The sequence below is a fragment of the Vulpes vulpes genome, chromosome 8 (genome assembly GCF_048418805.1).
Source record: "Vulpes vulpes isolate BD-2025 chromosome 8, VulVul3, whole genome shotgun sequence".
In the NCBI taxonomy this organism is placed as follows: domain Eukaryota; kingdom Metazoa; phylum Chordata; class Mammalia; order Carnivora; family Canidae; genus Vulpes; species Vulpes vulpes.
Genome location: NC_132787.1, coordinates 88,167,618 through 88,190,019, shown reverse-complemented (window position 1 = coordinate 88,190,019; position 22,402 = coordinate 88,167,618). Strand labels below are relative to the sequence as shown.

The 22,402-nt window shown below is 42.0% G+C and overlaps 1 protein-coding gene and 1 pseudogene across 1 annotated transcript in view; both read right to left on the bottom strand.

The window, feature by feature from the left end:
* The window catches only part of ALK (ALK receptor tyrosine kinase), a 673,225-nt gene that overhangs the window by 528,821 nt on the left and 122,002 nt on the right, over positions 1–22,402 (bottom strand). The gene's annotated exons all lie outside the window — the stretch shown is intronic.
* LOC112933025 (U4 spliceosomal RNA) lies at positions 4,374–4,505 on the bottom strand (annotated as a pseudogene).

Here is a 22,402-nt window from a genome sequence, read left to right as displayed (position 1 = left end):
AGGCTGGGGAGAGAGCCATCAGCCTTTTCCTACTCCAAGAATCGATGGCAGGGCCTCAGTAATGGACTCTGGAGTCATTCAATCTGAGTATGGATCTTGCACCACTACTTTCTAGCTGTATGGCATGAGACAGGGGGCAAAACTTTGCCAAACCTAGATTTCTTCTTCATAGGTATAATGGGGTAATGGTATCTACCACATATGGTTGCTTTGAGAATCAGATGATATACAAGGTACCAATTCAGGACCAGCTCCATAGCAGCCACCAAAATAGTGTTATTACAATTTTTATAAATGCCATCACCCTTCTAGGCGCCTTGAGGGTCAGCTTTTTCCCAGAGATATGACCCCTATATGATGTGATCTCTTTGCTTAGACAGAGGTCTTGGCTTTGAAAGCCACAAGGATAGGATTTTCCCAGGCCACTAATGAGGCCTAATAAAATAGGACAGTTAATAAAACTGAGTGCTTCATAAATCAAGAAATTAGGTGTTTTCCCACCAAACCAGGATCAGCCCCCATGTTTATCAGCTGCTGGAGACTCAGCTGCCTCTGGAGGAGCCCATATATGGTAGGCCTTGCCTGACAGGCTGTGGAAGAAGGGATAAGGGCATTGTGCTACTGTCTCTTTATAATTGGTTTTGAGGACTGTGCTCTACAACTTATTTATGATTTTTCTCAGCCCCCTGAGATCCCTGAAACTTTTAGTGCCCAAACCCTAGGGCACTAAAAAGGTAGTCTTGGCTCCTATTCTTATATAATAAGGTTCAGGCCAATTTGGGAAGGATAGTGCAATGAGAGAGGAGAAAGAAAGAGGAGAGAAAGAAATGGCTTCCTTTATGGTTCCATGCCTACTTTCAAGGATTCTGAAAACCTACACCAATAACAGTCCTCTCAGCCCCCTTGGGAGGTAGAGCACACTAATCTACAGAAGATAGGCAAAGGGACAGGAACCAGGGATATCCTGGGATTCCCTTGTGTTCAGCCATGAATAGAATACAGATTTCCCTCAACCCTAATCCAACGTTCCAATAACTCCCATATTCAGGGTCAATTCCTTGACTTCTGGACACAGCGTTCATCATAAGGGTCCACAGGTCAAGAAGAGGCCTTGGGGTGACTGCAGGACTGGGCAAAGCAGAAAGGGGAGGGTAGGTCCAGCCAGAGAGACATCTGGCAATAGTCACTAGAAGCCTGAATAACACATGGGCTGGTGGTGTGCTGGAGCCTGCTCTGAAGAACCTCCTTGTGCTAATATTTTCCCAACCCCAAGTTCAGCAACTTCACTCTTACAGACTGAAATTGGCCATGATGAGAGTATTTAAACCACAAATTTCAGCCAATGCCACGAATTAGGAAGTTTTTCCTTTGGAAAATTGGTTGTTCAACATTTACCAGTACACCATAGGGGAAGCCCCATCTTTTACTCATGCATTTACTTCAGGTCAGGCACCATGCAAGGCACCATGGATACATAAAAATAAATAATGGATCTTGTCTGCTTATGTCTTCTGCTCTATCACTGGCTTGATCTATCTCCTCAGGAACCACAGGGATTCACAGGAGCAAAGACATTCAAGTCCAGCCATTTTGCCTTTTGTCATCAGTTTCAATAATAAGGATGTTGGGAAAAAATTAGAAATTCTGCCCTAGAATGAAGGTTGGCAATCATGTTCAAACCCATGGATACTCCATTTTCATTCATTTCTACCATACTCCATTTCATTTCATACTCCATTTCAACTAGTTTTCCTTAGGTTGGTTGTATAAAATTATTGCCCAAATATCCATTCTCCAGGAGTTTTTCATTTGAAAATGACTGACAGGTTTTGAAGTTCGAGGGTGGCCTCTTCCAGAAATCTTATACAATGCTCCTCTCTCCCTGCTTCAGCATCACCCAATTCCAGGGCCTCAAGTGTGCTCACAAGTTGGTCAGAAAAACCTTGAAATTGGTCTGCCTATTCTCATCCCTTATCATGAAAATGCTGCCAGATTGAGCTCTCCTTTTCTTAAACTGAAACAAAAATTACCAAAGTAATGCATGTAAATTTTAAAAACTTAGAAAATACATATAAGCAAAGAAATCGCTAATCTCACCACCCAGTGGTGACCAGGCCTTTCTCTGCACCTTTACATATGCACAGCAGGAAGCGGGTAAATGTTTAACAAGTGGATCTCTGTTAATAAAAACAAAAAGCCTTGACTTACAGTATTTGCCAATTTCCATGATAAATACTTCCATTTGGCTGATTTCAAGCTACCAACATGATGTCACTGAACATGAACTTGAGAAGAGATACTAACAATTAGTCCTTCCGAGCTCATATGAGTTGGCTCTGGCATACCACTGTAAAATATACATATAATTTTTAATGAAATGTAGAAATACTACATTCTTTTTTGTAACCTCTTCTTTAACACATATTCAGGGGAAAGGGAGGGTATCTTTATTGTCAGCCTCTGAGTATAGCTCCTGACTTGTTTGTGGTCCAGCCTCCAAAAGATTCTACTAGAAGCCATTGTGCACACCAGCTTTCTGAGACTCATAGCTCCTGGATGAGGGCAACCCAACACAAAGAGGGCAGAACCAACTTTCGTAAATCCAAGGATTCTTCTAGTAATAGAGACATCGATGTAGTCTACTTCTGACAATGTTCTACTACCGGTAATAAGAGCCATAGCTATCATTTCATAGGGACTACTATGTCCCAGGTACTGCAATCAGGAATTTACATTTAATTCTTCTTTTTCAATTGATTCTCACAGTAATCTGATAAGGAGTTCACTAGTATTACCCTACTATAAAGACCAAAAAGTAAGATCAAGTTTAAAGAGCTAAGAAATTTGATCAAGGTCACACAACTCACAAACCATTCTGCTTCCCAATACCTTGGTGACCCTTACTCAACTCTTTAAGGGCAGAGCAGGGGTAGATGTCAGGAGACAGTGACTCAGCAAGATAAATGATATGGCCAAAGCCACAGAGCTAGATAAGGAGACCAACCATCCTGGCCCAGGACTGCCGCAATTTTGAAATGAAATATCCAAAGTCCTGGGCAGCCCATTAGTCCCAGGCAAACCAGGACCACTGGTCACTCTGTGAAGCATTAGAACCCAAGACCTCCTAGCACAATGCTCTTTCTACCACAAACTATACTCTCTTTCTTCATAAAGGAAGATGAAGCCATTAAGATGCACATGTTCATTTTTCCTGGCCCTTCATAAAATAGGCATTTCAGAATCTGTTTAGAACATTAATCACTCAGGCTCTCAAGAAGAGACAGACCCCAGCTGGAGCTGTTCTTTCTATATACTCCAGTGATGAAATGCCCAGTTTCTCCCCTGCCTCTTCCCCCCCCCACGGCACACCTGGACTCCTGCCACTCATCTGTGTAATGTGCCTAGCACCATCTGGCCCGGCATCTCGTGCCCTGTCAACAAGGATGTCAAACAGGCAAGATGAAAGGACATAACTCCAAGGAACACCGCTCATCTTCTAGCCCCAGTATGGAGGAAGTCATGACAATTACTCATTAGGTAGCTACAAGGAGAGAAAAATGACTCATTGCTGTCTGGCTGTCGGTTGGTGCCTGGAGCAGTCTTTGCAATTTCTTGTTTCAGCAAGTCTTCTGGGGAGGATCCTAAGTCTTTCAAATTACGGTGGATATAGGCTAGAATATCTCAAGAAGCTACCAGGAATTTTCACGGTTTAGAGATCCGATGACTACTTTGGCAATGTCCATGGCAACATTCTGTCAGCATGTTCTCTGTGTGAAAAGTGGCAGAGGGGAGAATGAACACATTTAGCAAAGGGAACCAGAGCTCTGAAAGGCCTAATCTTCCCATCCAGTATCCGAGCCAGCCTTAAGTTCCAAGTAAATGTGGGCCTAATAAGTGGCAATTGAGCAACTGCTGGAAAAGCTCATGGCTTTTTGATAGATAAACTTACTCATGCCCTGTTCTGAAACTCTACTAATACCTTCTTAGTATAAAGCAAGAAGAAATTGAAAAGAAAGAAAGGTAGCTTTGATTACATAAATTTCTATTAATTTCTATGTCAGAAGATGTCAAAACAAAAGTAAAAAAGGAAACAAACAGTAGGCAAAGATAAAACAAAAGGTTGATTACATTGATATATAGAGTTCTTCATAATCAAAAATAATAAATCTCAAAATATTAAATTGAGCCAAATTTAACAAAAAGAAAAATTTTAAAGTTACTTCATATATAAAATAAATAAGGGGAATCATTTAACCAAATACAGAAATGCAAATTTTAAAAATGAAATTTGCTTGTAAAATACACACACACCCAAACACACACACGGTGTAAGGGACTAGAGAAATAGTCTATCTATCTTCTGCTGGTGGTACCATATATGAGAGCAAATTTTTAATTTGGCAATTTGATAATATGCATTAAGATCTTTGGGAAAAGTTTTCAATTAGCAATAATTGCGCCTCAGATAAACCTCATTGGCTACGATACTGCCACTGCACAAAGCTGCATTAAGATCTTTGGGAATGGGGCCAAAAGATCTTGAGCACCTGAGTGGCTCAGTCAGTTAAGTGTCCGACTCTTGATTTTGGCCCAGATCATGATCTTGGGTCAAAGATCGAACCTTGTGTGGGCCCTGCACTGAACATAGAGCCTGGTTAAGATTCTCTCTCTCCCTCTCGCTCTGCCCTTCCTCCCACTCACTTGCATGCTCCCTTTCTCTCTCAAATAAATAAATAAATAAATAAATAAATAAATAAATAAAATCTTTAAAAAAAGATCTTAGATCTTTAGTGATGTCCGTTTTCTATAAACTAATAAATCTATTCCTATAAAGTCTAAAAGAACAATAAGAAATGGGTTAAAATGGTATTGCATATAAGAGATTATCAATTAAAGCATTATTTATAATAATGAAAAATTAAAAGTGCCAAAATAATTTAAAATACAAATTATATCAATATAGTAAAATTTTGCAATCATTGAGAATCATGTTTTCAAAAGATTTAATGATATAAGAAAAGTTCACAATGTAATTTTGAGTATAAAAGCATATACTATACTGTATTCATTATTATTCCAATGTTATTAAATTACGTGTGTATATATATATAAATTATACACACAATTATAACAGATTATTTAAAGGTGATGGATCATCAGCTTAGTTTTTTTTCTTTAGCTTCTCTTTATTTCTCAAATTTCCACATTGTGTTTGAATTACTTTATAGTCAGGAAGTCATCTTTCATAGAAAAGAGGGCAAAGAAGAATATGGCAAAGGGTTGGAGACTCTTGACTTTCAACCTCGCCCCAGCCCTTCCTTTGCCTTCCATCTGTAGAGTACTGTGTCCTTTTGTTTCTGCACCATCTTTCACCTCTCTCCATGTCTTTATTCTGATAAAGAGGGCAAAGAAAGCTCGTGATTATAGCCATCACTTCTTTCTTTAGCTACTGAGATGCCAACAGTCAGAGCCAGACTCTCTATAGCTGGAGAGAGGAAAACAACACCCAATCACAAGCTCCCTGAGGGCAAGCTGAGCCCACTGATGTCTGAGCCCAGAACCCCCACTAGCCAGCCTCCAGCCTGACCTCAGGGTGGGTGCCCTTCAGCACACAGCTATCTCTCACTGCTGAGGACCAAGTGCTATTAAGTGTGCAGGATGCGTCTCTTCCTTCAGAGGAGCTCCCTCTTCGGAGGATTGGGTAGACAGATTTACAATGAACTATAACACTCAAAAAGAGGAGCCATGAAATAAGTGTGCACCAAAATGCCATGGGAGAAAGAGAGGGTATAAACACACAAGGACAAAGAGAATGGGAAGGCAGACTACAGTGCCCGCATTTCGGGAACAGGGCAGCGAGTGGATAACTACACTGATAGCCAACTGATTTAACAGATCTGAGAAAGCTGTATCCTCAATTCACAGGGCATGAGGGCCTAGAAAGAAGCTCTGTGTTCCCAGCAGAACCCCTTAGAAGTATGAGGAGGGAAAATGAGCTATGCAAAGAAACTTGACCAAAATCCATAAACCCCTTCCCCAAACCCAGCTCTGGACTGGAAGAAGTGGAGACTCCCTGATGCAGAGGACATAAGGCAGAACTTGAGGCTGAGGGCAAGGAGGAAAGGAGACAGCATTTGCATCCTAAAGACCCATACCACCAATCTTCTTTTTATTTGGTTCCTATAAATATGGCCACCAGGCTTATTCCTAAAAGCAGGAGACTGGGAGAGCTTTCCCAGGGAGGTTTGAACAGTGTAAAAGGAAAGATCTAAAGACACTGACATCAAGGTTCTCCAACAAAAGAGCCCAGCCACACTCAAAATTGAAGCCCACAGGTAGCAAACCCCAATGACAAACTCAGAGCTTGCAGACAGCATTTGAGCACTCTGCTCTTAATAAGAGCAGAAACTAGAGTTCATAGACATCTGAAGAAAATCTATAATGTGAAAGATAGAAATCAAATCAAAGAAACAGGATAAAGGCAACCTAAAAGGAATTATGCAAGGAAAATATTTATATTCAGAATATATTTAATATCCTGAGAGATATAATAGAAGATAGATTGCATTTATGAAAACAAGAACTGGATAATACAAAAAAAGAGCATTAAAAGAGCAAAACAGAACTGGTGAAATTAAAAATACTATAATAGAAATAGAAAGTCAACAGAGGGTTATAAGATTAAGAGATAGAAAACAGGACAGGAAAGATAAGAAAAGTAAATGACAAATCCAGGATGCTCAACATGCAAATAATAAAAGTTCCAGAAACAGGAAACAAAATACACACGCACACAAAGAAGGGAAAGAAATTAACCACAGAATAATTCAAGGAAATGTCCCTCAATAGAAAGACTTGAATTTCCAGATTAAAGGGATCCTTTTATCTGGAATATAAATTAAATATTATTTAATATTAAAATAAACTCAAAAGTCACAGTACCATGAAATTTTAGAACATAGAGGAAAAACACACAATCAAGTAAACTTCCAGAGAGGAAAAATAATAATAATAATAAAACAGATCCATTCCAAACATTATGAATCTGAATGACTTTGAACTTTTCAATTGCAATTATAGAAGCCAGAAAGAAATGGAGCAATGCCTTCAAATTTCTGAAGAAAAATAACTTTCAACCTAGAATTCTATATTCAGAGAAACTACCAAACAAATATGAAGGTAGAATTATGGTTTTGTCAGATAACCAGGGTCTCCAATGTTTTATCTCCCTGTTCTCATTCTCAGGAAGCTGTCTGAATGTGCACTCGACCAGTATCAGTGGGACACTGGAAGAGGGGCAAAGGAAAAGCTTGGATATCAGAGAGTAACCCCTCATCCAGGTCAGAGCAGAGGGCTCTAGAAAAGACTTTTCAAAAAAGGTGAAATTGATGGAAGAGTGGAGGCATCTCACATGTGGGGACAACATTTGGACACCTGGCAGAGAGTCTAAGGTTGAAACAGTGATAAATTTAGAGGAAGCTAGGCCAATATAAAAGGATATAACGTAATCTAAATGTAAATATAAAACCAAAACCAAAGCAAAACAAACCTCTAGGAAAAAAAAAAAAAAGATTGTGCATGAAAGGAAAAGTAAAGACTTAGCCATGAATATCATGTGTATTACCATATAGTATAAACTCTGAATATTCAGCCAAACAAAATTAAAATGTAACACTATTGGAAGAGTGGAGGGAAAGAAAGGCCTGTCTTGGCATGTCTAGTAGGGTTTGGGGTGGGAGGCAGTGGGATGATGGAGCATGCAAGAGCCCATTCCACACCTACCATAGTGGGAAGTCAATAGTGTTTAAAACCCCAAATCAAGAAATAACCATTTACGGCTATTATTTAGAGGTATGGAGCTATATGCCCCCTAAATCAGCTAAATGGGTTGAAGGTAATCTCTCTAGTGAGAGGAAACGGACAGTAAGAGCCAGAGGACTGCCGTGCTGCATGACAAGTCTTATGCACCATTTGTTTTTTTAAACTATGGGCACATTTGACAAATCTCAATTCTTCCCATGTTCTTTCCTCTCTCAGGTCATAATAGTGTTTTCTTATCTGTTCTCATGTTCAAAGCAGAGGACTGGCTGAAATTGCAATCTCATATTCAAAGCAGAGGACTGGCTGAACATGCAACCTGAGGACTTTGGGACTGACATGACATGTCCTAGAGTTCCAACACATATCTTTTTTGTTTCGTGTTTGTCTTACTTGTTAATGTAAATAAAAATACCAACCAACACTGATATCAGAACTATACTCATTTGTTCATTACAACCATATGTTAGCTACAGATAAAAATTTTGGCAAAAATCATCAAAAAAGCATTCTGTGCGAATCAATTTGGATTTAAAGAGAAAAAGAATATTTATTATTATATGGTAAACTGTGCACTGCACATCTTTTATATCAGTAAAATATTCAGTAAGTGTGTGTATATACACACACAAACACACACGTTTTTCTTTTTAGAGAACTGGTTGTGAAACATTCACTGGTCCTACTGTTATTGCGCTGGAAGAGTGAGGAATGAGGAAGCCTGACTTAGAAGCAGAGAATTGGCCAAAATAATCCCTCAGGGGCCTAGGTTCTTGAAAGCAGCTTCTACCCTCTCCTCTTTACTTTCTACTACTTGGGGAGAGGGTGTTTCTGCTGCCTGGAGGGTCTCAGCTCCAATTTCACCCATTAGAAACTTGGTGGGTTTCCTCAAAGGGCACTAGCATTGATGACCATAGAGGGAAAAGGTCACTACATAGTAAGAGATTTCTTTCCAAAATTAAGATGTATTGGTAACTGAAAGACCATGTTCCCCCTTGAATGAAAACATTCATCCTTTGGACTATTTATTACATTATTTAAGCACAATGCGTGATTTTTGGCTGAATTTTGTTTCATGAATTTCCTATCAAATTTCATTCTTTTCAAAAAAGCATCATAAAAAATAGGATCTCCTAACTCTGGGAAATGAACAGGGGCAGTGGAAAAGGAGGTGGGCAGGGCGTTGGGGTGACTGGGTGACGGTCACTCAAGGGGGCACTTGACGGGATGAGCACTGGGTGATATGCTATATGTTGGCAAATTGAACTCCAATAAAAATAAATAAATAAATAAATAAATAAATAAATAAATAAATAAAATAAAGCTGGCAGGTTGCCCCCCATCTCTTCTAGCAAGCTGCTGTCACACTAATATACACACACTTTTATTTGGGGGAGGGGATCTCTGTTTCTTGTTCTGTTGAAAAATGAGTAACAGCTGACCTCCTCAGCTCCCTTCCCTCCCAAATAAAAGCATGAAGATTAAAAAAAAAAGAAAAAAGGATTTCAAAGGAAGAATAAACTAATTTTGAGTCTTACAGGGAACAAAGAGAGAATCTGTGAAGAATTCTTTAAAGGAAAGATCTTAGAACTAGGATGGAACCAGATTTATAAAATTCCTAGGAAAAACATATTTTGGTAGGATATTATCCAACTGAGGGCTAGTCCTATCATGGAAAATGCCTAAAAGATACAAATAGGGTGTCTGGCAGTGTTCAGAGCCATTGGAGGCAATGCACAGTGGTGGTTGCAGCCATATACCTCTTTCTGAAATGGTCCAGGTAAGGTTCATGTTATACTATCTTTGGTGCTATTTACAAACTGGATGCTTAATTAGTGTTCATAAATTTGTACAAATGACTGTCAGTTGATTTTCTGCCCCCTGTTGCTCTGAAGTTCCCTGACTGACACATATTTGACTGACAGGAATGATCAGCTCTGAGGTAATTTAATCTCAACCCCTCCCAGACTTCTGCAGACACACACTCTAGATAGACAAGAATTAACTATCAGATTGAGAGTTTGGGGTTCTCTTGCTCTCTGGCTCCCCATCTCCAAACACATCCACTTCATAGCCATTTTGGGCACTCAGAAAGTTGGCCTTATATTTGCCATCTTGTATTACAGTCTACTAAGTGCTTTCAGATACATTTCCTATGTGAGCTTCTCAACAGTCCTGTAACAAAGGCAAGGCTGGCAGGATGCCCAATTTCCTGAGGATGAAACCAGGATTCCCAAGGTCCCAGGGCAGAAGCCAACCTAGGACTCACTCAGTTGTTTGGCTCCTGGCCCAGCACTCCCTCCATAAAATGCTGACATTTGGACTCTGAGGTGGGCCTAAGAGGTAAAAATAGAATGCCACACATCTGAGAAATTTCCTCCAAAAGAGTGCAAAAGACACTATTCTGTGGGCTGTACAAGCATAAAAAGCACAGGCAGCAATTAAACAACTCTAGTCGTGTATAAATGGCGTTTCTTTGAAGATGGATGGTGTGACGGTACTCCCAAGGAAAATTAGTTGATGGAATGATATTCACCAAAGAGTTGAAGAAAAATATGATTTCAGAATTCTAACTTTGGGAAGAGTTAATTCAAATTTACATAGTTAATCATTCTATGAATGAAAGAAGGGATTTCCTTCTGGATGTAATTAACCTGGATGTTCATGTGGAGCAAAAAGGTTCTAAGAGGAGAAAAGATGGAGACAAGAAAAGAAAGCCAGTTTGAAGATTCAGAACAAGGCAAAAAAAAAAAAAAAAAAAAAGAGAGAGAGAGAGAGAGAAAGAGATTTCTTATTTTAATCATCGGAAGTGTCAACAATCACAGGGCCACCTTTGACTGATTAAAAGATAAACCAAAATACAACATGATGCTTGGCAGGAGGTTATAAAAGGGAGCTGTAAATTAGATGGGGATTTGGACAAAAGGGCCTTTAAAAATCCCTTCTAACCCTGGGGTTTTGATTAACTTTGAGCAAAACCATTCTCTAACTTCGAAGCCAGAGTAGTGTTTCACTATTCTGTTACTAAAATACCTTGACCTAAAGGAAAGTAAGTCTTATTATTTTGCTAACCAAAGGAGCTGGAGGTAGTCATGGCACTTGGAGAGAAGGAAACCCTTCCTAGACAACTAAATTTCACTTGGAAGGAAGAGAGGAAGGACTAAGATGTTATACCCCAAACCTCTTCCTCACACTCAGAAATATGTTCCACCATGTAAGAGAGGAGTCTCCCTCTCCTGCAAAAAAGCCAAAGCAGAGGTAAAAAGACAGAGAGACAAAGACAGAACAGCTCCATATACCTGTAGCAGATAGCACAGTGGCTAATAGCTTGGCTTCCAGACAGACTTCTCTGGGTCCAAATCTCTGCTTCCCCACTTACTTGCAGGGTGACCTTAACACAAGTACTTAATCTGTAAAATGGGGATAACAATACTACCAACTCCTAGGCTATTATGAGATTAAATTAATTAATAAAAGTAGAATAGCCAAGCAGGAATGTAGTTACAGCTTCCTGGCTGGAATGTAGTAACCATCCAATGAATATTAGAATGAGAAATTGCTTTAGTTCAAAGTTTTAGTGAGAAAGTGTTGCCTTGAAGGAGAACCATGAAGGTTATGGAAAGAGAGTCTTATAATCGTACAGTATTGCACAACTTCTTGGTCATTTTGAAAAAGTCACGTGACTTTTAAAGGCTCAGGAGACTCCTAGGTCAACTACAGTAACATCTGTAAGGCAATGGAGAGGGAGATTTTTGAATTTCTACTTTTGACGCAGTGATTTGATGAGATTACGAATCCTTCACTGAATAGATATATATTGATCTGATCATCTCTTTACCAGGTATGGTGTGAGGCATAGCAAAAAACATGGATATACTCTTACATCTATTTTCAAATGTGTATGTACATACACGTGTGCGCGTGCATACACACACACACCTTAGTTGTAACTAAACTAAAAATACAAATTAAAAAAAGCAATGGAATTTGGGGAAAAGAGAGCATAGTTCCAGCAAGAGTTTGTGATTATTAAGCTGGCCCTTTAAGCGTGGGCAAGAAGGATGTTCATCAAAAACTGATTGACACTCGGAGAAGGACAAACAGTGTATGTCCTCATTCATTTGGGGAATATAAATAATAATGAAAGGGAATGTAAAGGAAGGGAGAAGAGATGTGTGGGAAATATCAGGAAGGGAGACAGAACATAAAGACTCCTAACTCTGAGAAATGAACTAGGGGTAGTGGAAGGGGAGGAGGGCGGGGGATGGGGTGACTGGGTGACGGGAACTGAGGGGGACACTTGACGGGATGAGCACTGGGTGTTATTCTGTATGTCGGTAAATTGAACACCAATAAAAATTAATTTATTTAAAAAAAACTGATTGACAAGTCGAAAGCAGCCATGGTTTTTAACCGCCTTCCTCAGTCTGTCCAATCCCAATCCCACTTCCCCCCCCCCAACCCCCCTTGGTCCTGAGCAAGAAGTAGCTGTGGAGGAAATATTGAGGACTACCTTTAGGAGGATGACTTCTCCTTTTTCCTCCTGGCTGTGTTGACTTTCTGAATGGGTTTGTCAGGGACCCATTCCTTAGGATAGGCCTCCTGCGGTCTGTCAGGGAGCCAATATGTCCACCTGACCTCTGGAAAGCACAAGTGAAATGGTGCTGGTGGTTGAATGACTAGCTGGCTTTTTTTAAAGTCTGAGTCAGGTCTGCTTTTCATCATCATGTAGACACGAAGATGTGGATAAACTCAAATTAAGTCATAGTTTGTGTCAAGCCCTGGAAGCCAAGATTATTTTCATGATTCCTTCAGGGCACAAGCTGTGCTGAGATGGATCTATAGCATTACTTGAGACCCAAGTAAAAGTACCTCAACAGGTGGAACTCCAGAAACCAGGTCTGGACCCCACCTACTGGTGAGTGACTCTGTCACCAAGAAGGGTCACAGAGCTGGGATCTTAGTCTCCTCATCCAGGGTCTCCTCAAACTGCACTGAGGACAGGACAAGGGTGCATTGCAGGATCTGATGCCCCAGTGATGTGCTCGGGGTGCCAGGAAAGCTGGGACTTGCACATGAAAATCATATTTGCTACTTTAAAGCAAGAATTAAAGTATTTAAGGGGAGAATTAGAATTTTATTATACTTTTTATACCTGTTTTATAGTTCACAGTTATTTTATTTTTCACTTCACAGCAGGAATAGGGAAATGGGCATACCATAAACTTCGTAGGGACCTGGGGTCTCTTAAAATCATCACCCAGCCTAGAAGGGGGCGCCCGTGAGGTCAGTGGCAGCCAGGTTTTGGGGGAAGGAAAAGGGAAGGAAGGGATGTCAAGGAAGTGTGTGTCTACTCAGACCTTCCTGGTATCCCCTCTCATGCCACTGTCTATCCTGTTGCCTACTGCTGGGCTCCTTGGTCTTTCTGCCACCTAGAGACATCAGAGTCAGAAATCTATGCTGCAAATTTCTGCTATCGTGCTTCCTTTCCATTCCCCATGTGGACATTTTCTCCATATGATATATCTCAGAGGGAAGAATTTTTAGAAAAGCCTTTAAGATAAGGGAACCGACTGGCTGTTTTCTCTTACATAGCTTCAGGTCACCTGGAGCTCTTGTTAAAATGCAGATTCTGACTCAGTATGTCCAGGCTATGGTCGGAGATTCTGCATGCAACCAAGCTCCTGGATGATGGGGATGTCTCTGGTCTTGGGTCACTCTTTGAGTAGCATGGGACTAGAGACTCCATCATTCTGACTGCCCCAAATCTGTGAACTCACCCCAGAACCATTGAAGCCAGAAGTTCCCAGAACAATGGAGTCTCAGGAGTCATTCCCAAAAGGCCTTTGCTTTCTGTGCTGCCCCCATGTCATCAGCCCTGTCTTATACCTGTTGAAGACAGTCAAGCTCAGATGGGCCAGGACTCTAATAGCAGGAGGACACCTCCAGGCAGGGTAGTCTTGCTGGGGAAGCTTATAGACATTGCCAGAATGACTATAGCACGTCTTCAATAGCTCCAGTTATCCTCCCCAGGGGAGTCCTCAGGGAAGGAGACAAAGTCTGGAAGAAACCCCCTTAATCATTTGCATTCACAGTACAGGAAGTACAAACACATTAGGATGCATCCCACAGTCCTTGGTGTCAGGTGGCAAAGCTAATCACCTCGCGGTGAATCAGATCAGGTTGGTGGCAGTAATTTAGCCTCCCTTAAGCATCACTCTGGACTCATATATGAGAATAAAAGACTGAAAATGAAAACACTCTCAAACCAATAAAGAATATCTCATGTGGTTGGGCCAGGTTGCCAGGTAGTGCCTCCATCTCTGAGTAAACTTAGGTTTAAATGCTAGACTCAAAGAAGAAACTGTCTCCCCACCAGGGTGGAAACAGACCAGATGACAACACTGTGTGCACACCGAGGCCGCTCAGACTCATCAGCTTTGCAGATGCAGGACTGTGTCTATGTGTGTGTGTGTATGTACATGTGTGTACACACGTGTTCATGTTCGTGTGTTGGGAAGGCAACAGGAGGAAGGCAGGGAGGATTCTTTTTCTGTAAAATAGCTGCTGTCTCCTTATCCTTCCTTCTCTGGCAGTATGAGGTCACTCAACCACCTGTTCTTTATTTCCTCTGAAAATGCAATGCTAAACTGTCCTTCAAAAACCTAGCAAACCTGAACAGGACACAGAATCTACTCTTATGAGGTATGGGGAGGGGTCATGCTTACAACCCTGGCACCCCCTCCAGTACCTGCGTGTTGTGCCACAGGCTTTCCTGTCTGGGAGAACACAAAATAAAGAAAAACCTCATGGTGTTTTGACAAGGCTCTCAAGAAGGACGAACTGGAGATAAATGGCACCTGATGTCTTAACAAGTCCAACTGGGAAGCTCTATGTATCCCAAGCTCCTCCAGCATCCTGCCCATCAAGCACTATGTAAGCCAGCACGGGCCCAGGCCTACAGGGCTCAGTGCCCACTGCAATGGTGGCTGCAGGCCAGCTTCTCCACCAGCATCTGCCACACCTCTTTGGCTTGACTGATAAGCATGAATAAAGAGGTAGTTTTAGAAGAATGGCCCCCTTTCGGGATTAAATCAGATCTCCTGATTCCCAACTCAATCCAAGGTTCTCCCATCCCAGCTCTATGGACTCCTGAATTGAATCCATACAATTCTATCTGCAGATTCCTTGGTGGGTGTTCAGGGTAGCCACCCAAACATGAAATTCTTCAACAGAAGCTCTCCAAGGAAGCCGATTCTTGGTTCTGCAGATAATATATCATGTGCTAAATCACTCAGGGAAGTGCCACCCAGTTGTTAGAATAAAGAAGGCTTAATTGTCAAATATTGGGCTTTAAAAACCAATCAAGTATAAAAGGTAACTTTAATTAGACAGAGGAATCAGATAAACAGAGTGTAAAGCTTAGTGTTCGAACAGCATGTATCTCCTTGTGCCTTTATCCTCCAAGGACCCAGAGTAACAACAGAGAATAGGCCTCTGCCATTCACATTAGGACAATTACAGCAAACAGGACAAGTGTATTACTTCATTCACATCCAGGAAATAGTCTTTCTTTTATGCATTTTGATCTCAGGAATGCTAAGAAGCAAATAACTAGCCTCAATTGTGCATCAAGCATCCTGGCCCTGAAGACGATGGGTATCGACTTCTGATCTTCACATGCACACTCAAAAACACAGACTGAAGATCATCAATTGACTTGCAGTCAATACTGTCTACACACTACATCCATCTTGGAAAAGAAAAAAAAAAATTTGAGACATGTCAAAGCCATTTCGACCCAGGGATCTCAGCAACTTCCAGGGTCATGGTGCCCTCCTGCCTTCTACTGCCAGGTGACACAATGCTCACATTCCTACTCTGTGTGGGGTGAAGCCCACTCCCTACAAGTATGATGTTGCTAAATTCACCTGAGTCAGCTCATTGAAAGCCCTGGAGACCCTCACCTACTGGAACAGCTTTTAACTGCCCAGCCTAGGCCTCCCATTCATGTGGGTATTTTTAGAACTGAGCACAGAATCAAACTGAACTTTTCAAACAGAAAAGGAATGCAATGTGCTTAGGGCTGATTTTCAAAGCACAAATCTTATTTAAAAACACTATTGATCGGGCCTAGATGCAACATGACAGGATCACTTGGGGTCCAGACATGCAGGAGGAAGCCCAGTGGGGAAAGCTCATCTGTGGACGGCCGAGGGCAGTCTGGACAGCAGCATCTACTGCTGCTGATGGGCCTCATTAGCCCAGTCCATGCACTATAGCCAGTGATGGACACTACAGGGAAGAGCCCCTGTTGTTTGAGAAAGGAGATGTGGGCGGAAAGCTCTTCAGATTTTACCCAGCACCCTTTCAGTTGACTAAGCTTTGGCCTTATCATCATATGGTAGCCTAAGTTCCAATTTTTTTGCTTTGTTTCTGGTGCCTGAACAGGGACATGAACACTGGACCTTCAGATCTAAGTTCCAATTCTTAAGATCTGTTTCTCATCTACTCAGTGAAACATTCTTTGATGACTTTCTGGATGCTTCCGTGTAGTTTGAAGAGCACATTGGTAGAAACTGACTGAAAATATGCCATGGCAGTCAAGTAACATTTTCGGAAAAGGTAAAACTACCTGAGTTCTGTTCTCCTTGTCCCTCATTCTTTTTTTTTTTTTAAATAAGATTCTATTTATTTATTTATTTATTTGAGATATAGAGAGTGAACGAGAATGTACAGGGAGAAGAGGCAGAGGAAAGGGAGAAGCAGACTCCTCGCTGAGCAGGTAGCCCAATGCAGGGCTCTGTCCCAGGACCCTGGGATCATGACCTGAGCCAAAGGCAGGTGCTTCACTGACTGAGCCACCCAGGCACCCCTTCACTCATTCCTATAACAAGTATTTTCTGCTCCCCTACTATGTGTATGGCAGCTGGTGGGAATGACAGCAACAAAGATGGTTCAGACACTGTCTCCAGGGAGTCCAAAGTGTAGTAAGGGGGAACCTTACACAAAAAATACATCTAAAACATACCCACCTCCTTCTGAAGTAATGCAAATGCAGCAGCTGGTTTCCAAGAACATCACCTCTGTTTTCCATATCACCCCCCCCCCCCGCCCCCCGCTGCCTTGGCAGGCCCACTCACTCAAAGAACTGTATCCTAGAGTTGAGGCTTTTCCAGAGACATATGAAAACCACTCCCTGAGCTTCTCTGAAGCTTAAAGAAAGCTCTAGCCTGCCAGCCTCCCCTTCCTCCTGTGGGCTTTCCAGGTCAGAAGCCAGGCTCTCCACCTCCAAGGGGAGAGAGAACATGCCTGCAACCATATAGTTGACACGCTAGGCAAACTTTCTGGAAACATCATTTGCAAAGTGGCATAAAATCATGACAATATGCAAACAAATAAATTATCTCACCTATGCAGAAATGACATTGACTAGCTACTACAATAGGTGGTGAGCTATATTGAGTTTTCCTCTCACATCTCCCATCCTGTGGCTGAAAGGTTGTAAAGCCATAAATTATTAGACCCTGCCTGGTTTCTCCTAGGCTCTTTCCTCTGTCTCTGGTCCTCTGTCCCCTTTTTCACTCTACAAGATAGACCTGCACAGGGTTTTTCGACTTGTGAATTGCCCACAGGGAGAATTTCTTCTTGACAAGAAGCTGATGGACCCATAGGCAGATCCATTGGCTTAACTGGGCAGAGGCTTCAAAAGCCCAGGGATAGGGTATGTGTCAAAAAAAAAAAAAAAAAAACACATGAAATTAAATGGGGCAGGTTGATAGTTGGAGAGAATAACCGATGGGCTTTTTCTCCTGTATGTTTCCTCGGACCTAGTGACGCGCCCCCTCCCCCCTTCACTGAGTCAAGAGAGGGCTGACAATAGCAGAAAAACCAAGAAAAGTGGCTGAACTCTAAAAGCCAAAGCTTTTGCTTTGCAAGAGCCTGAGCTTTACAATAACCTAAGAGCTGAAGGGATTAAACAAAGCATAAGGAAGTCAGCTCACAAATCATGCTCCCCTGCCCAGATGCTGGATTAGGACTAGAGTTGGGTAGGGGGCTGGGTGGGGGGCGGCTAGAGGCAAAGAGCTGGTGGATCTAACGTGAGTTTCTTCATGGGACCCAGTCCAAGTTTCTGTCCAATGTCCCCACGCTGGTCTGCTTGCAGGCTGGCATCAGGATCCCTGCCACTCTCACGCGTTCAGGGGTGAGAGGAATCAAGCACACTTTTCCTCCATCCTCGGAACCGCCTTTCCTCTGGGCACCTGCCTAGCATTTATCTCCCTCCCTCCCTCCCTCCCTCCCAGCAGAGTCCCCTCCTGGACTCAGAACAGTTTTGTCCCTGTTGCCCTCCCCAGTCTTCAGCAGCCTTCCAGGAAGGGAGACCAATTACAGCGATCGGGTTTAGGAAGCCAGCGGAGAGCTGGGACCTCATTTCCCATCAGCCATCAAGCCGTAACAATTTCCAGCAGCTAAGAGTCTGAACTGAACCAGTGACCTGCTCCGAAGTGAAAGACTCCAAACACCATTACGGCTCCCCAGGGGCAGCCTTCCCTGTGCCTTCGCCTCTCACCTCACCTTTCTGAGAGCACAAAGGAACCTTCTGGAGTATGTGTGTCACTTCTGCTCCCCCCAGTCCTTCTTTGCAGGACTTTTGGGAAGTGCCCTGCAACCACATTCCAGACGGATGTCCTGTCGGGGGTACAGTTCTGCCCCACATTAACACTACTCAGAACAGTTTTCTTTGACATCACTCCTGCTGCCTTAGGATGGTAGAGGCATTGGGCTCCATTTCCAGGCTGATTCAAAGAAATCTGAGCCAGAGCAAGATATTTGTCATTACTCAGGGCAGTGACTTAAAGACAGCTGCTCTATTATAGGCTCCTCATTTTCTCCTGCCTTTTTCTCTGGGATGTGTTTTTCTCTCTTCAGCCTCATAATCAATAGTTCTTCTCTCCTTTGTGATGGATCATATCAGGCACCACTATGCTAAACTGTCATTTGACATTTAGTTTGGATGCTATTCTCCCAAACGGAAAATACACAATTTTCTCTCTCTTCAATGCCTGGAATATTGAAAGGGCCTAAGCAACAATACCCAATTATGTGTCAAGTCACAGTTTTGCTATAGGACTAAGAAAGAGAACACATTCTCAGCTGCTCCCAACTCACCATGGACCAATGAAAAGCAAACTCAGTAAGTGTCAACCTGTCTCACAACAAAAGCCCATTTATTATTGAGAAAGAAGACACACATAAAAATTAGATCAAAGGCCCACTACTGTTCATTCATGATGTACTATCCATGCTGAGCGACTGTAGATTTTTTTTACAACTGGAAAAAAAAAAAAAAAAAAAAACCTTCAATAGCCCCAATCCAACGGCAAGAGAGTTTCAGGAGACATCTCAGCTGAGTTCTGCTGCCCCAGGAGACAAGCTAGTTTAGCTGTTTTATCAAAGAGTTTTGAAATATCAAATGCTCTTGAGGGGTTAGAAAAGAAAGAGGAAAAAAACCACTATCTATTAGAGAGCCTGAGAACTGTAATTTATCCCTGTCCTCGCCAGGTTCCTTGGGGATAAACGTCCCTCAGATGGTCACCCCAGGGACAGAGAGTCATAAAGGAGCAGTCAGGCTGAGAATCCACCTGAGTTCCCCAAGATTCCACTACCTAGTACCCTTGTGCAGATGTACATTTCTTCGGGTTTTGGGTTTTGGTTGTCTCAACTGATATACAAGGGCTGGACCTAAGAATTTCCAAGGACCAGTTTAGCTTTGAAATGTTATGATTCTTAGATGGAAGAAAGAATGGGCATACAATAACATTATATGTGAAAGAAAGCAAGAGGGGGCAGGGGAAAATTAGGGAGCAAAGAAACAGAAAACAAAATGTCTCTAGGCAACCACAAGAGGAGTGTTATGAAAAATGGAAGAATAGACAAAGTGGGGAGGTGAGGACAAAATAAAATAAGTTCAAAATCACTTTTAGGGGCATCTGGGTGGCTCAGTGGTTGAGTGTCTGCTTTAGGCTCAGGTCATGATCCCGGAATCTTAGAAGTCCCACATTGGGCTCCCTCTGCCTATGTCTCTGCCTCTCTTTGTGTCTCTCATGAATAAATAAATAAAATCTTTTTTAAAAAAACCACTTTCATGCTAATAAACACTACTGATAATAGCAGTTCCTATTTATGCAGTACCTACCTTGCTGCACGTACATTTTTCTCTAATATCCACAGCTGTCCAAGGATGATATTAATATACCCATCTTACAGATGAAGAAATTGAGGCTCAGAGAGGTGAAGAAACTGGTCCAAGTTCACACTTCTAATAGTTAATTACACCATGATTGAATCCAGGAACTCAAGCCAGCCCGGCTCTCTACCTCCAGGGGGAGAGAGAACATTCCTGCAACCATACTCTTACTGCAACCAACCTTGACACGCTAGGCAAACTTCCTAGGAACATCATTTGCAAAGTGGCATAAAATCATGACAATAGGCAAACAAATAAATTATCTCACCTATGTAAAAATGACATTGACTAGCTATTACGATGGTTGATGAGCTACATTGAGTTTTCCTCTCACATCTCCCATCCTGTGACTGAAAGGTTGTAAGCCATAAATTATACCTTGCCAGTCTGTAAAAAGTAGTTCAAGTAGAGGATGTGTGAAAAATCCATGAAGGGACCATCTTCATCTATCAGCAGGATATAAATGTGCCTCTAATGTAGAAGGGGAGGGTCAAGGTGAGGATGCCCTTGATCACCAGCAAGAAGTATCATGTTTCAGGATGAATCTCACTATGGGGGGATGGTGTGGCAAAGAGAGGGACAGGCACTCACATAGACATCCGGAGAGCAGGGTCTAGACTATTGCCACATATTTCTCACATGGCTCTGCATGGGCCCTACCTGTCTTACCTCTATCTCCAGCTACTGTAGAAAACTCTGGGTGTACATCTGTGCCAGTAGCTATAAGGTGTTAGATAGAAGCAAGGGACAGTTCTGTCCCAGGTGTTTCCTGGTGGTAAGTGAGGGGAAAAGAGAGATCAGAGCTGTTTCATCAGAGCACACCACCGTCCTGCAAACTGCAGTCACCTATTCGTTGCTTCAGGAAACTCAGGGTCACCTTTAAGAAAACTGGTGATTAAAAAAAATTACCTTTCAGAAAAGACAAAGTGGTATGTGAGTGGGATTGCTAAAGTCTTTTTCATATTGTGCAAGACTCAAAATGAAAGCCTGGCTTCCGTTAAACAGAAAGCTCCTGAGTACATCTGAGAGATGATTAGATTTACAAAAGTTCCGTTTGTCCACAACATTTCACACAGCCTTGCACTAACAAAGGAGTGTTATATGGGTATGAGTCCATGTGATGCGGGAAAATGTGTAAAGCAAGAAGCAAAGCATGAAAATTTGTGCAGACCACAAGGTTAAGACCCAGAAACAAAAGCAGATGGGATTGTAAAGAAATCTTGCAGCAGGAAAAAAACTTTAGTATGAACTGCATGAACCACTATTGGCCCTGCCCTGGTTCCCCGGCAACACATCCCTGCAGGTTTGGACTACTCCTTATCTTCTATTCCCTTGATATTAGGAAGCACAAGAAAGGTTCAGAAGAATTTCATCCACCTGGGGACAACGTTTTACAGTTGATAGATTTTTTTTTTTTACCCTATCTGCAAGGTTGGAACTAAATATCTTTCTTATTCACTGTTCCTGGATAAAGTGGCTTTTAAAAGTTATTCACCATTGTCATTTCCACCTGCGCTTTTATTCACATACACAATGAAAATAAAGTAATGCTGAGAATGACTGATGCTCCTCTTTTTAATGATGAATTCCACCGATTTTTGCGTCCTTTGGAGAAATTTTTTCAAATTCATTTTCTTTGCCTCACTTGAGTCCCCCCCCCCACCCCCTTCTTCCAACCAGTCTTTTATTTCTTTCTTTCCCATTATTTGAAACTTTATAGAACCCTAGAAGGACAGGGTGCTTGAGTGGCTCAGTTGGTTAAGCATCTGATTCTTGGTTTTGGCTCAGGTCATGATCTCACAGGTCCTAGGACTGAGCCCTTAGTCTGGCTTCATGCTCAGTGGGGAGTCTGCTTCAGATTCTCTCCTTCTGCCCCTCCTGCTGCTCATGCTCTCTTTCTCTTTCTCCCTCTCTCCTTAAACAAGTAAATAAATCTTTTTTAAAAAAATAAATCCTAGAAGGACAAGCCCTAACCACAATCCATGAACCAACACAAGCGGCAGTTTCCAACTATATGAAAATGGAAACCACCTGATTCCGTTTAAATAATGCATCAACATGACCACCAGGGATTCTTTCGAGAACAGTGCAAAGACAAATGAATTGCACTTGAACAAGTAACTTTGCCTGGAGAGGAAATGGCATCCATAATGATCAATGTTAAACCAAAATGTGTGCTAGGCAGATGGTGCTAAAGGGCTTCCTGCGTAAAGCAGAGGTCACCATGTGGTCACTCACTTTAAAGCACTGAATGTGTGCCAGGCACTGGGCTCAGAAATGAGAGGTGGAGGAGAATAACACACAGTCCCTGAACTAGAGGAAGTCCTACTCATAGTA